The sequence below is a fragment of the Pteronotus mesoamericanus genome, unplaced genomic scaffold (assembly GCF_021234165.1).
Source record: "Pteronotus mesoamericanus isolate MK-2021 breed Mesoamerican mustached bat unplaced genomic scaffold, CSHL_Meso_final contig_24, whole genome shotgun sequence".
NCBI classification, from domain to species: domain Eukaryota; kingdom Metazoa; phylum Chordata; class Mammalia; order Chiroptera; family Mormoopidae; genus Pteronotus; species Pteronotus mesoamericanus.
The window spans coordinates 5,585,373-5,598,387 of NW_026555100.1; the positions used below are offsets into that span (position 1 = coordinate 5,585,373).

Here is a 13,015-nt window from a genome sequence, read left to right on the forward strand (position 1 = left end):
GAACTGGTCAGTTTCTGCTTTTAACTGCAACATTTCAAACTTTGAGCTTTTAGGACTCTTAACTTTCAAGAGGGTTCTTTTATGCTGACTGTTGCTTCTGCTCTTTTTTCGTCTCAGTAACGCTTTGGTAATTTGATTTTTATTACTGGTTTAAAAAGTCATTCTCATAAATTTTCTTGAGCTTGTTAGATTTAAAGGCAAGGATTGTGGGCTTTAGTGTTTTAAATTTCCTTCAAATAGAAGGTTAATTGTGATTTCTTTATACTTATTTTCAGTATTAACATACTGATAAAAGTAATAATGAAGAAGAGATCTTATTTTGTGGCTAAGGTGGAAAGCATTTGCTTCCAGAATCAAAATTATTTTTTCCCCTCAAAGCAGAATGTTGTTGGCAAAATTCGCTAAGATTTTTGGCAAATATGTTGTTAAGTCTGGGAAATGGTTTTCTGAGTACTTCAGGATAACAGATGCTTCTGGGAATTATTTTTGGGAAGTTAAACTTGTTCATTAGCACCTGCTCCCTTGAGGTGTGAGATCTATAATCCTTTGAAAGTGAGATTTAATATTTGATGTTCAGATTGAGTCGAATAACACTTTCATATCATTCTGTTTCTTTGGATTATATGTTTTGATCCTCAGCTAAAACAGAAACTCTGTGTGTGTGTGTGTGTGTGTGTGTGTGATTATTTTTGACACAGAATGGGCAATACTGGTATTTCAAGGAGTTATAAGTTGGAGCCTTGGGTTCTCCAGGTACTTCTAATTAAATGCCATTTTCATGGTAGATGTTGTGAGGGAAAACTTGGTTGTGGGATTTTATTACTGTTCATTTGAGTCACTTGTACAATTGTGATTTCTGAGCTCCTACTATATGGCAGGTACTAATTCCTATGCTAAGTGCTTTGCTTCTAATTCCTGCTGTAACCCTGCCAGGTAGGTAGTATCATCCCTCTGGAAAACAGTCATGCATAGGTAGAAAGAACATGGGATGTTCTTTTCCGCAAAATGAGGAAAATAATCCCTCATTGATAGAGTAATTGTGAGAATTAAAAGGATATACCATGTGTCCAGTGCCTAGCACTGAGTGGTGTTCACTAAGCAATAGCTACTATTATTATAATTTTACAGCTTAAGAAACAGCGGTGGCTACATAGCTTGCTGAAGTTCTCTCAGTTTTAAGTCGTAAAACTAGGATTTGAACTGGCCCAAAACCTGGAGTCTGGTATGTTTTTGTTTGAATATTGTGAAGTCTTTTCAAGTATAGTTCAGTGCATCCCTGCCCATTCTCTCACTTCCTTCCCCTACAGAGGAGAGTTTTTTTGTTTTTGTTTTTTTTTAACAGATGCCCTTTTTTCCCTTGGTATCCTCTGTCACCTTCCCAGTCATGTGCTTGGTCCGTCATGCTGGAGTTGCTTGTGCCATTCAGTACCAGTGTTTTCCTAGCAGAAATGAGTCAAGACAGTGCAGTCAGTGGCTTCCCTTCATATTTTCCTCTTGTTGATAGAGCCATCATGCTTTCATTATTGTTTGTGATAAAATAATTTGGGTAATGTTATGTTTATAATGATTAATATATAGTGCATACTTGCAATCAAGCATTTAAATTAAAAAAACCTTAGTGGTTTAAAAATTAGGGAAAAAAATAGCTGGTTCTAAATTATTGGACCAGAGGATAATACAGGGCAACTTTCAAGAGCTCATAGTTATCATTTTGCGAACCTGGAGCCTAATATAATTGCTATTGATTCTCTTTCTTTTAACCACAGCTGTTAACTAGTTTGGTGGTGTTACCAATTTGTTTGAGGAAAAAAACATTGTGTTTGCCCTATTTGTCATAAAGTAGAGTATCTTTCTTCCATAAACCTTTTGGAAAGCTGTGAACTAGATATGATATGATTCAGGAAGTAGATTCAGGGAAGAGAGAGAGAGATGACTGGTAATGCTTATAATTAAGTTATCTCTAAACCAAAAATTGTGTTTCACAAAACTTAGTTCTTCATTTATTCTTTTATTTAACAAGTATTGAGCATCTGTTGGGTATAAGGCAATGTAACTTTCTACATTGTATTCTAATAAAGTACTTATTAATAAAGTTCCTGGGAGGGAGAGATTAAGTCCCAATTGGTAGAAAGTGGTATTTAGACAATCCTTTGGGAAATGAATTAATATAAATGACTGCTCCTTCCTGATAGAGTGTGACTATCATTGTATCTATTACTCTAAGTTGCTAGCAGAATGGCTTCTTCAATCAGTTTGCTGAATGGAAAAGGTTACTAGTGTTATGTAGAATTGGGAAGATGGGGATGGAAAAGAAGGTGATATAGAAAAAACAAAACTTTTTGTGTGTTTTAAGGGGAATAGTGGTAGATGAGGTTGAAAATGTGCATGGGTTAAGATTGTGAAAGGCCATTTAAGGCCAAGGAGTTTTGACAGTATGTCACTAAACTTTTCTGAGCTAAATAGTGATTGAGTAGAGTTTGCTTTTGGTAATATTATTTTTTAAAGATTTTTATTTGTTTTTAGAGAGAGAGGAAGGGAGGGAGACAGGGAGGAAGAGAAATATCGGTCAGTTGCCTCTCACACACACCCAACAGGGACGTGGACTGCAACCCAAGCATGTGCCCTGACCAGGAATTGAACTGGTGACATTTTGCTCTACAGGATGACGCCCAACCCACTGAGCCACTCCAGTCAGTGTGCTTTTGGTAATATTTTATACCTAGGATTAGAAGGGGAAGAACAGTTTGGAAGTTATCATAATACTCCAGGTGAATTGCATTATCTTTAGAATACATTTTCCCTCATTTTCATTTTGCTCTGGATTTGTGCTATCAATTTTAGTTTAATCATATGCAATTTTTACGGTAAGTATATGGATATGTTTGTAAGAGAAAGGGAGAAGGAGGGAGAGAGGATGGGTATAGGGGATAGTCAGTCATAATCATCTACTTTTTACGTAGCTCCTATTTTGTACCTGGCCCTCAGTATTTTGCATATATAATTTGTTGAATACTCTCAACAAATTGCATTTATTACAGATCGTAAATTACTTGAAAGTGATGGAGCAGGATTGGAATGTAGATTCATCTTCATCTTCATCATCATCATCAAAACATGTATTCACTAAATACTAGGTACTGGGCTAATTACACATATACTATACATTACTTAATTAATTCACATACTAATCCTATTAGATGGATCTTATTTATTAATCCCCGTTTTACTGATGTAGTCCCTGAAAGACTTTAATAAATGATTCAGTAACTTGATTATGATGACACAGTCTTTAGGTGATGTAGTCTTAGCCCTCTCCTGCAATGCATTGCTAACTCTGGGTCCCTAAGTTGTATAATTCACATAATGTTCTTTGGGAATGGTGCACCTTGGATCTCCTCTATGAGCATGGTGTTTCCTGAGGATATGCAATATGGTTGGCCCTGCAGAGGCTGGAAGTTTAACAACTATGTTTTTTCTACTATCATGCTGCTTTCCTTAGGAGTCAGTAAGTTATCTACACAACTCCGGATCTTCATAAGGAGGGGCTAAGTAGCCTCCAATGATCATTTCTTACTTCTTAAAGGTTATCAGTTGTAACAAAGTAAAACAGGTCGTCTTGCCTTTTTTTTTTCCTCACTGGTTTTGGAAAATTTGTTGTAAATGACATTTTTCTAAGTTCTTATAAAAGGAAAAGTAGAACATTGTGTCCTTTATCAACATTAAGATGCTTCTTGTTGTACATGATATAATAATGTGAAGCTCCAAAGACCAACCTTCAGGAAATTGAGTTGAGTAACTGTGTTCACTGGGGAGTTTGAGATAACTAATCCATGATTCAACAAATCACTTTTGTTGATTTTGTTTGTTGTTTTGTTTTTTTTAATAGTTTTAGATGCTTATCTCTCTGTTTTCAAGCTTAAACCAGGGCAAATATTGATTCAACTGATAGAGTTTTCATTAGAAAAATTTTTCTGCAGTATCTCAAACTGAATATGTACATTTTGGGGGCTCTTTTATTTAAGGAGAGTCAGAATTGGTTGTTTTAAATGCCTACTCATCAAACAGAAAGTTTTCTTTTTTAATTAAAATTTAATGATTCAATATCAATTATATTCAACCTGTTTGGAATAAAAAGATGTCCTTAAGGAATATATTATATAGTTCATGTACACAAATAACTGTAACATGGGGGAAGGTGGGAATGCTATAATCTAACCACATGAGCTGAGAGCAAAGAAGAAGATGAAATAAATGAAGAAAATGGAAGGGTGAGAGAGGGAGAGAATCTGAGAATGCTTTGGATGCAGCTGTTCCTTGTATGATAGTTGTTATTTTTAAGAAGAAAAGGAGATGAAAGGCACTCTGTGTGGAAGCATTATTAGAGCCAAGGCACTGAGGAAATAGAATACATAGCATTATCATTATACAAAAAAATAGTCAAGTTTACCTGAAGTGGAGGATGAGCGAGGGGCACATAACAGGTACTAGGTGAAATGTCTGATCAATGAGTGAGGCGAAGATGTAAATGGAAGTAACGTCTAATTATTCTCAAATTTGTGCAGGTGCTAGACATATTTAATTCAGTCTTACAAATTAGTAATATTACTGATAAACTATGTGAATATCAAAAATATGTGCCCTGGCCAGGTTTGGAGCCTTGTCCCAATACACCAAGGTTGCAGGTTTGATCCCTGGTCAGGGTACATACAAGAATAAACCAATGAATGCAAAAATAAGTGGAACAACAGCTAGATATTTCTGTTTCTCCCTTTTTTCCTCTCCCTCTTTAAAATTAATAAGTATAAAAATATTCATATCATTCGACTCTAATTCAATAAAAATGTAAAAAATTCACAAGAACATGAGTCAGTTAAAAAAAAGCTGTCAAAGTAGGGCTGATTGACTGTTTTGTTATTTTTATTTTTTGTTTTGTTTTTAAAGATTTTATTTATTTATTTTTAGAGAGGGGGAAGGAGGGTGGAAGGAGGAGAAAAACTTCAGTGTGTGGTCACCTTTTCAAGTGTCCCCCACCGGGGACACAGCTGTGACCCAGGCATGTACCCTGACTGGGAATCAAACCAGTGACTCCTAGGTTTGCAGGCCGGCACTCAATCCACTGAGCCACACCAGCCAGGATTTATTTTTTCTTTAAGTTTGCTATTTGTTTGTGTTTTTGCCCTGTTAGTAGAATGAGTGGATAAGAAAGAATTATGGAAAAGAAACTTGTAAAGGACTCAGCCATTAATATCCCCCCTTGTGAATGAGAAAAATACTATTTTTCTCTAGCCAAAAGAACATCCTCTCTGGGAGCCACTGAAGATTTTTGAAAAGGTGAATGACATGGTATACTAAGGAGTCCTCTGACAGTCACATGTAGAATTGGAGGCCTGATAATGTCAGTAATACCATGCAGTAGTTTAAAGGAGGTGAGGATCTGAAACTTAGCAGCAGGAGCAATGGGAATTGAATGAAAGAACATAGAAATCCATATCTGGCCCCTTGTGTCTAAATAGGAAATAGTTAACTGTTAAACAGCTTTCTTATTGTTAGGATATTAGGTGTCTCACTGATTGGTTACTTCTGGTCCAGAGTCCTTCTATTTTTAGTGAAAATGAGTTTAAATCCATATCTTAGTTTTACTTTCAATAAGGAAATTATAAATTATAGAAAATTTATCATAGATAAAATCTATAATTCCATTACCCTAATGAGTTTCCTGTTTGTTTGTTTGTTTTTACATTTACTTGCTCTTGGAGATTTAAAAACTTTTCTAACAGTTCATTCTGAGAAACAGGTTACTGAACTAATAAAAGAACCCATTAACTGCTCTTCTGTGACGTTAAACATAGTAGTAAACCCAGAGATTTCACATGAAGTCTTCTCTGGACTCTAGTTTACCAAGATCGAAACTGTCAATGTCACCTCTTTTCCTATAAATCTGTCTTAGTCTGCATACCTTTATACAGATAGATATTAATTCCCCAAATTCTTCTATTCCTCTTTGGGCACAAGCTTCCATCTCTTTCAATGAATTGATTGCACACTTTGAAAAGGTTTTCATTTTGAACTAATTATGGACTTATAGAAAAGTTGCAAAAATAGTGCAGAGTTTTTATATATCCTGCACTTAGCTCCCTTTATTGTTATCTTATATAACTATAGTACAATGAGCAGAGCCAGGAAATTAACACTGGTATCACACTACTAACTAAATACCATTTTCAAACTTCACAAGTTTATCCAACATTGTTCTTTTCTACCAAGGATCCTATCTAGGATCTCACACTATACAATATTTTAGGTGTTTTTCTTTCTTAGTCTCCTGTGTTCTGTAAAAGTTCCTTAGACTGACTTTGTCTTTTGTAACTTTCTAGACATTTTTAGAGAATACTGATCAGTTATTTTGTCAAATGTCCCTCAGTTTGGATTTGTCTGATGTTTTCTCATGATTGGACTGAGATTATGTGGTTTATGCAAGAATACCGCAGAAATTACATTGTGTTTTTAGTGCATTATTATTACCATGGGATTTATGATGTCAATTTGTATTATTGTTGGTGATGGTAACTTTGATCACTTGGTTAAGGTAGGCTTCTGCTGGGTTTCTCCGCAGTCAAGTTACTATCTTTTCCTTTGTACTTAATAAATATCTTGGTGGAGATACTTTGATACTGTAATTTGCATAAATGTCATGGGGTTCTCTACACATAGACCTCATTGAACTTTTAATTATTGTGAAATGAATTCCCTTAAGAGGCCTATCCTCTTCTAAGCTTCCTGCACCTAACACCTGGCTTTATCAAAGGCCCCCAGGCTCTGCAGGAACAAATCCTTCTTAGTTTTCATTGGTTTCAGTCACATTCATGTTCAGTTCAAATGAAGTCTCTAATGCCAATAACCTATGGATCTCTGAACCTCATTCACTCCACTTTCTGTGAGGCTGTTCCTGGTCCAGTGCCCTTTCAGGCCTCAGCTCTCTTTATACACAAACCAATTTCATTTCAGCAAACTTTTGAATGTGACTACTTTGTGTTTTTTCAGAAACAGGCTATGAGATGCTGACTTTGTTGAGGAATTCAGTAGGGGATAATTAGGGTGGCTGCTGCTGTAGCCTGGTTTATTACTTTGGCCTGAGAAAAATGGCAGTACATTATCCTCTACTGTATATACTTGTGGCATAATCATTGTCTGTTTTTCATTAATACAGAGAAATAAAAAAAGTTTTTTTAAAGGTCATCAGCTTCTAGAGCTGTACCTCTCATGCTGGCAGTCTTGAGCTATGTATGATCTTTCAAATTTAGTCCTGTCATTTTTAACTCTCAACTTTGAATCCTTGTCAGAATTATTTCAGTGGGCTTAAGAATACAAAATCCAAATGTCTTTCAAATGGCATAATTTGGATCTACTTAGTGCTAAAAAAATTTATACAATGAATAACATGTTAGATGCTGCTTTGATTAGTAAAATACAAATTTATTAGTTTTACTGAATTTAAAGTAGCTTTTTGAATTACGTATTTTCTCAAGTAATATAAATTATAAACACCCAGCTTTGTTACTGTGATTCAGATTCTATGGGTCCTGAAGTTTATATAATTCAAGGGCCTCCATTAAAAAAAAATTTTTTTTTATTTTTAAATTACAGTTGACATGCAATATTATATTAGTTTCAGATGTATAGCTTCATGATTAGACATTTCTATAACTTACAAAGTGATCACCCTTATAAATCTAGTACCCATCTGATACCATGTTTAGTTATTACAGTATTCTTCACTAAATACCCTATGCTGTACCTCATATCTCTGTAACTGTTCTGTTACTACCAATTTGTAGTTCTAAATTCCTTCACCTTTTCATCTGTCCCCTCAATCTCTTTCCCATCTGGCAACCATCAAAATGTTCTCTGTATCTGTGAGTCTGTTTCTGTGCTGCTTGTTCATTTATTTTGTTTCTTAGGTTCCACATATAAATGAAATCACCTGGCATTTGTCATTCTCTGTGTGATTTATTTTATTCAGCACAGTACCCTCTAGGTTCATCCATGTTATCGTAGATGGTATGATTTCATTTTCTTATGGCTGAGTCATATTCCACTGTATATATGAACCACTTCTTTACCCATTCATCTATTGATGGACACATAGGTGGTTTCCATATCTTGGCTAGTGTGAATAATGCTGCAGTGACTATATGAATGTGTATGTCTTTTTGATTTAGTGTATTCTGTGTCTTTGGATAAATACCCAGAAGTGGAATTGCTGGGTTCTTCTTTGTCTCTTATTATAGGCTTTGTTTTAAAGTCTATTATGTCTAGTGTAAGTATTGCTACCCCAGCTTTTTGTTTTGTTTTGTTTATATTTTTTAAAAATTATATTTTATGGATAATGCTATTACAGTTGTCCCTCTTGACCCCCACCACCCAGACCCTCCCCATTCACTTAGGCAATCCCCACACCATTGTCCATGTCCAGGGGTTATGCGTATATATTCTTTGGCTACTATATTCCCTATGCTGTCCTTTACATCCCCATGACTATTCTATAACAACCAATTTGTCCTTAATTGCTTCACCTTTTTTGCCCATCTGCCTGACCCTCATCCCTTCTGGCAACCATCAATACATTCTCTGTGTCTATGACTCTGTTTCATTTCTGCTAATTTGTTTATGTTGTTTTTAGATTCAATTATTGATAGATAAGTATTTATTGCCATTTTATTGTTTACATTTTTGATCTTCATCTTAAAGAAGAACATTTAACATTTTACATAATACTGGTTTGGTGATGATGAACTTAAGGTTTTTCTTGTCTAAAAAGTTCTTTAGCTGTCCCCTGGAGTCTAAATGATAGCTTTACTGGGTGGAGTAATCTTGGTTGTAGGTCCTTGCTCTTCATCACTGTGAACATTTCTTGCCATTCCCTTCTAGCCTGCAAACTTTATTTTGAGAAATCAGCTGACAGTCTTATGGGAGCTCCCTGCAGGTAACTAACTGTTTTTAGTTGCTGCTTTTAAGATTCTTTGTCTTTAACTTTTGGCATTTTAATTACAATGTGTCTTGCTGTGGACCTCTTTGGATTCATCTTGTTTGGGATTCTCTGCACTTCCTCGACTTGTATGTCTATTTCCTTCACCAAGTTAGGGAAGTTTTCTGTCATTATTTTATCAAATAGGTTTCCGATTTCTTACTCTCTCTCTTCTTCTTCCAGCACATCCATAATGTGAATGTTGGTATGCTTGAAGTTGTCCCAGAGGCTCCTTACACTATCCTCATTTTTTTTATTTCTTTTTTCCTCTTGCTGTTCTGATTGTGTTTTTTGCTTCCTTATATTCCAAATCTTTGATTTGAATTTCAGCTTCCTCCACTCTACTGTTGATTCCCTGTATCATTCTTCATTTCAGTTAGTGTATCCTTCATTTCTGATGATTTCTTTTTTATGGTTTCCATATCCTTTTTTATGCTGTTGAAATTCTGAGTTCATCTGCTCTTCCCCTAAGTTAATTCAGCATCCTTATGACTAGTGTTTTGAACTCTGCAGCTACTAGGTTGCTTGTCTCCATGGCAAAAGCAGACATTCTTGTCTTGTTCCTGATCTTAGGGGGGAAAGCTTTTTGTTTTTGCCCATTGAGTATGAGGTTGGCTGTAGGTTTCTCATATATGGCCTTTATTATGTTGAGGTATACTGCCTCTGTTCCCATTTTGTTGAATGTTTTTATCATAAACGGGTGCTGTAATTTATCAAATGTCTTTTCAGCACCTGTTGATATGATCATGTGATTTTTGTCTTTCAATTTGTTTATATGGTGTATTATGTTTATTCATTTGAGAAATTTTACCATCCTTACATCCCTGGGATGAATCCCACTTGATCATGGTGTATGATCTTCTTAATGTATTGCTGGATGTGGTTTGCCAATATTTTGTTGAGGATTTTAGTATCTATGTTCATCAGTGATATTGGCCAGTAGTTTTCTCTCTTTGTTGTGTCTTTACCTGCTTTTGGAATTAGGGTAATACTGGACTCATAAAAAGAGTTTGGGAGTCGACCCTCTTCATGAATTTTTTGAAATAGTTTGAGAAGGATAGGAGTTAGCTCTTCCCTAAATGTTTGGTAAAATTTGCCTATGAAGCTCTCTGGTCCAGGGCTTTTGTGTGTCAGGGCTTTTTTTTTTTTTTTATTACTGCTTTAATTTCACTAATTGTTATTGGTCTGTCCAGGCTTTCAGCTTCTTGATTCAGTTTTGGAAGATTATATATTTCTAGAAATTTGTCCATTTTTTCCAGGTTGTAAAATTTCTTGGCATATAGTTGTTCATAGTAATTTCTTACAATCCTTTGTTTTTCTGTGGTATTAGTTGTAATTTCTCCTCTTTCATTTCTGATTATATTTATTTGGGTCCTCTTTTTTTTTTTGATAAGTCTGGTTAAAGGCTTGTTGGTTTTGTTTATCTTTTCAAAGAACCAGCTCCTGGATTTATTGATCCTTTGAATTGTTTTTTTAGTCTCTGTGTCATTTAATTCTGCTCTGATCGTGATTATTTCCTTCCTTCTACTGTCTCTGGGCTTTGTTCGTTTTTGTTCCTCCAGTTCTTGTAGATGTAGGGTTAGATTGTTTATTTGAAATGTTTCTATCATTTTTAGGTAGGCTTATGTTGCCATGAACTTTGCTCTCAGGATTGCCTTTGCCGTGTCCCATTGGTTTTGGGCTGTTGTGTGTTCATTTTCATTTGTTTCCAGAACCTTTTCAATTTCTTCATTGATCTCATTATTAACCCATTCATTGTTTAATAGCATGCTATTCAGTCTCCATGTATTTTAATGTTTTTGAGTTTTTTCCTTGAGGTTGGTTTCTAGTTTCAAGCCATTGTGATATGAGATGATTCTTGATACGATTTCAATTTTCTTGAATTTGTTGAGGTTTGTTTGGTGACCTACCATGTGGTCTGTTTTTGAAAATGTTTCATGTACATTTGAAAAGAATGTATACTTTGCTTCTTTGGGGTGAAATGTTCTGTAAATATCAATTAAGTCCATTTGATCTAGAGTGTCATTCAATGCCACAATATCCTTGTTGATTTCTTGCTTGGAAGATCTATCCATTGTTGACAATGGGGTGTTAAAAACCTGTACTATTAGTATGTTGCTGTTGATATCTTTCTTGAAGTCCTTCAAGATTTTCCTTACATATTTGGGTGCTCCTATGTTGGGTGCATATATGTTTACAAGGGTTTTCCTGATGGATTTTTCCCTTAAGTATTTCATAGTGTCCTCCTTTGTCTCTTTTTTATGGCCTTTGTTTTGAAATCTATTTTGTCTAATTTAAGTATTGCTACCCCAGCTTTTTCTTCAAGTCTGTTTGCTTGGTATATTTTTCCATTGCTTTGCTTTCAGTTGGTGCAGATCTTTTGTTCCGAGCTGGGTCTCTTGTAGACAGCGTATATGAGGATCATGTTTTCTTATTCATTCAGCTACCCTATGTCCTTTGATTGGAGCATTTAATCCAATTACATTTAAGGTTATTATTGATAGGTACTTATTCATTTCCATTTTTTCATTTGATCTTGTGTCCCCCTTGTCCCCCCTTTCCGCATCATAAAGCAGCCCCTTTACCATCTCTCGCAGTGCTGGTTTGGTGGAGATGTGCTCCTTTAGCCTTTTTTTTTCTTTTTTGTCTAGGAAACTCCTTATTTCACCTTCCATTTTAAATGAGAGTCTTGCTGGATAGAGTAATCTTGGTTGCAGGCCTTTGCTTTTTATTACTTGGAATATTTCTTGCCATTCTTTTCTGGCTTATAGTGTTTCTGTTGAGTAGTCAGTTGATAGCCTTATTGGAGCCCCCTTGTATGTTACTCTTTCTCCCTTGCTGCCTTTAATAGTCTCTCTTTCTCTTTAAAGTCTGCCATTTTATTTTATTATTTTTTCTTTTATATATGTGTGTGTGTGTGTGTGTGTGTGTGTTGTGCATGTGTGTATATACATATATATATATATATATGATTATGCTATTACAGTTGTCCCACTCTTTTCCTCCCCTTTATTCCACCACCCAGCATTCCCCACTCCCTTTAGTTCATGTCCATGATTGTACATATAAGTTCTTGGCTTCTCCATTTCCTATATATTATTCTTAACTTCACCCTGTCTATTTTGTACCTACTATTTATGTTTTTTATTCCCTGTACCTTTTCCCCCATTCTCTCCTCTCCCCTTCCCTTCTGATCTCCATTTCTATGATTCTGTTCCTCTTCTAGTTGTTTGCTTAGTTTGTTTTTGTTTTATTCAGGTTTAGTTGTTGACGGTTGTGAATTTGTTGCCATTTTACTGTTCATAGTTTTTGAACTTATTTTCTTGGATAAGTCCTTTAACATTTCATATAATAAGGACTTAGTGATGATGAACTCCTTTAACTTGACCTCGTCTGGGAAGCATTTTGTCTGCCCTTCCATTCTAAATGATAGCTTTGCTGGAAAGAGTAATCTTGGAGGAATGTCCTTCGCTTTCCTGACTTTGAATACTTTTTCCAGCCCCCCCTTTACTGTAAGATTTCTTTTGAGAAATCAGCTGATAGTCTTATGGGAACTCTTTTGTAGGTATCTGTCTCCTTTCCTCTTGCTGCTTTTAAGATTTCTCTCCTTGTCTTTAATCTTGGGTAATGTAATTATGATGTGCCTTAGTGTCTGCTTCCTTGGGTCCAAGTTCTCTGGGACTCTCTGAGCTTCGTGGATCTCCTGGAAGTCTATTTCCTTGGCCAGATTGGGGAAGTCCTCCTTCATTATTTTTTCAAATAAGTTTTCAATTTCTTGCTTTTCCTCTTCTTCTTCTGGCACCCCTATAATTCAGATGTTGGAATGTTTAAAGTTGTCCCAGAGGTTCCCAAGCCTCTCCTCATTTTTTGAATTCTTGTTTCTTTGTTCTGTTCTGGTTGAATGTTTATCTCTTCCTCCTGCTCCAAATTGTTGGTTTGAGTCCTGGTTTCCATCCGTTCACTGTTGGTTCCCTGTATATTTTTCTTTAT

At 35.5% G+C, this 13,015-nt stretch overlaps 1 protein-coding gene across 10 annotated transcripts in view; it reads left to right on the forward strand.

Annotated features, from left to right (window-relative positions):
* The window catches only part of USP54 (ubiquitin specific peptidase 54), a 141,932-nt gene that overhangs the window by 50,054 nt on the left and 78,863 nt on the right, over nt 1-13,015 (forward strand). The gene's annotated exons all lie outside the window — the stretch shown is intronic.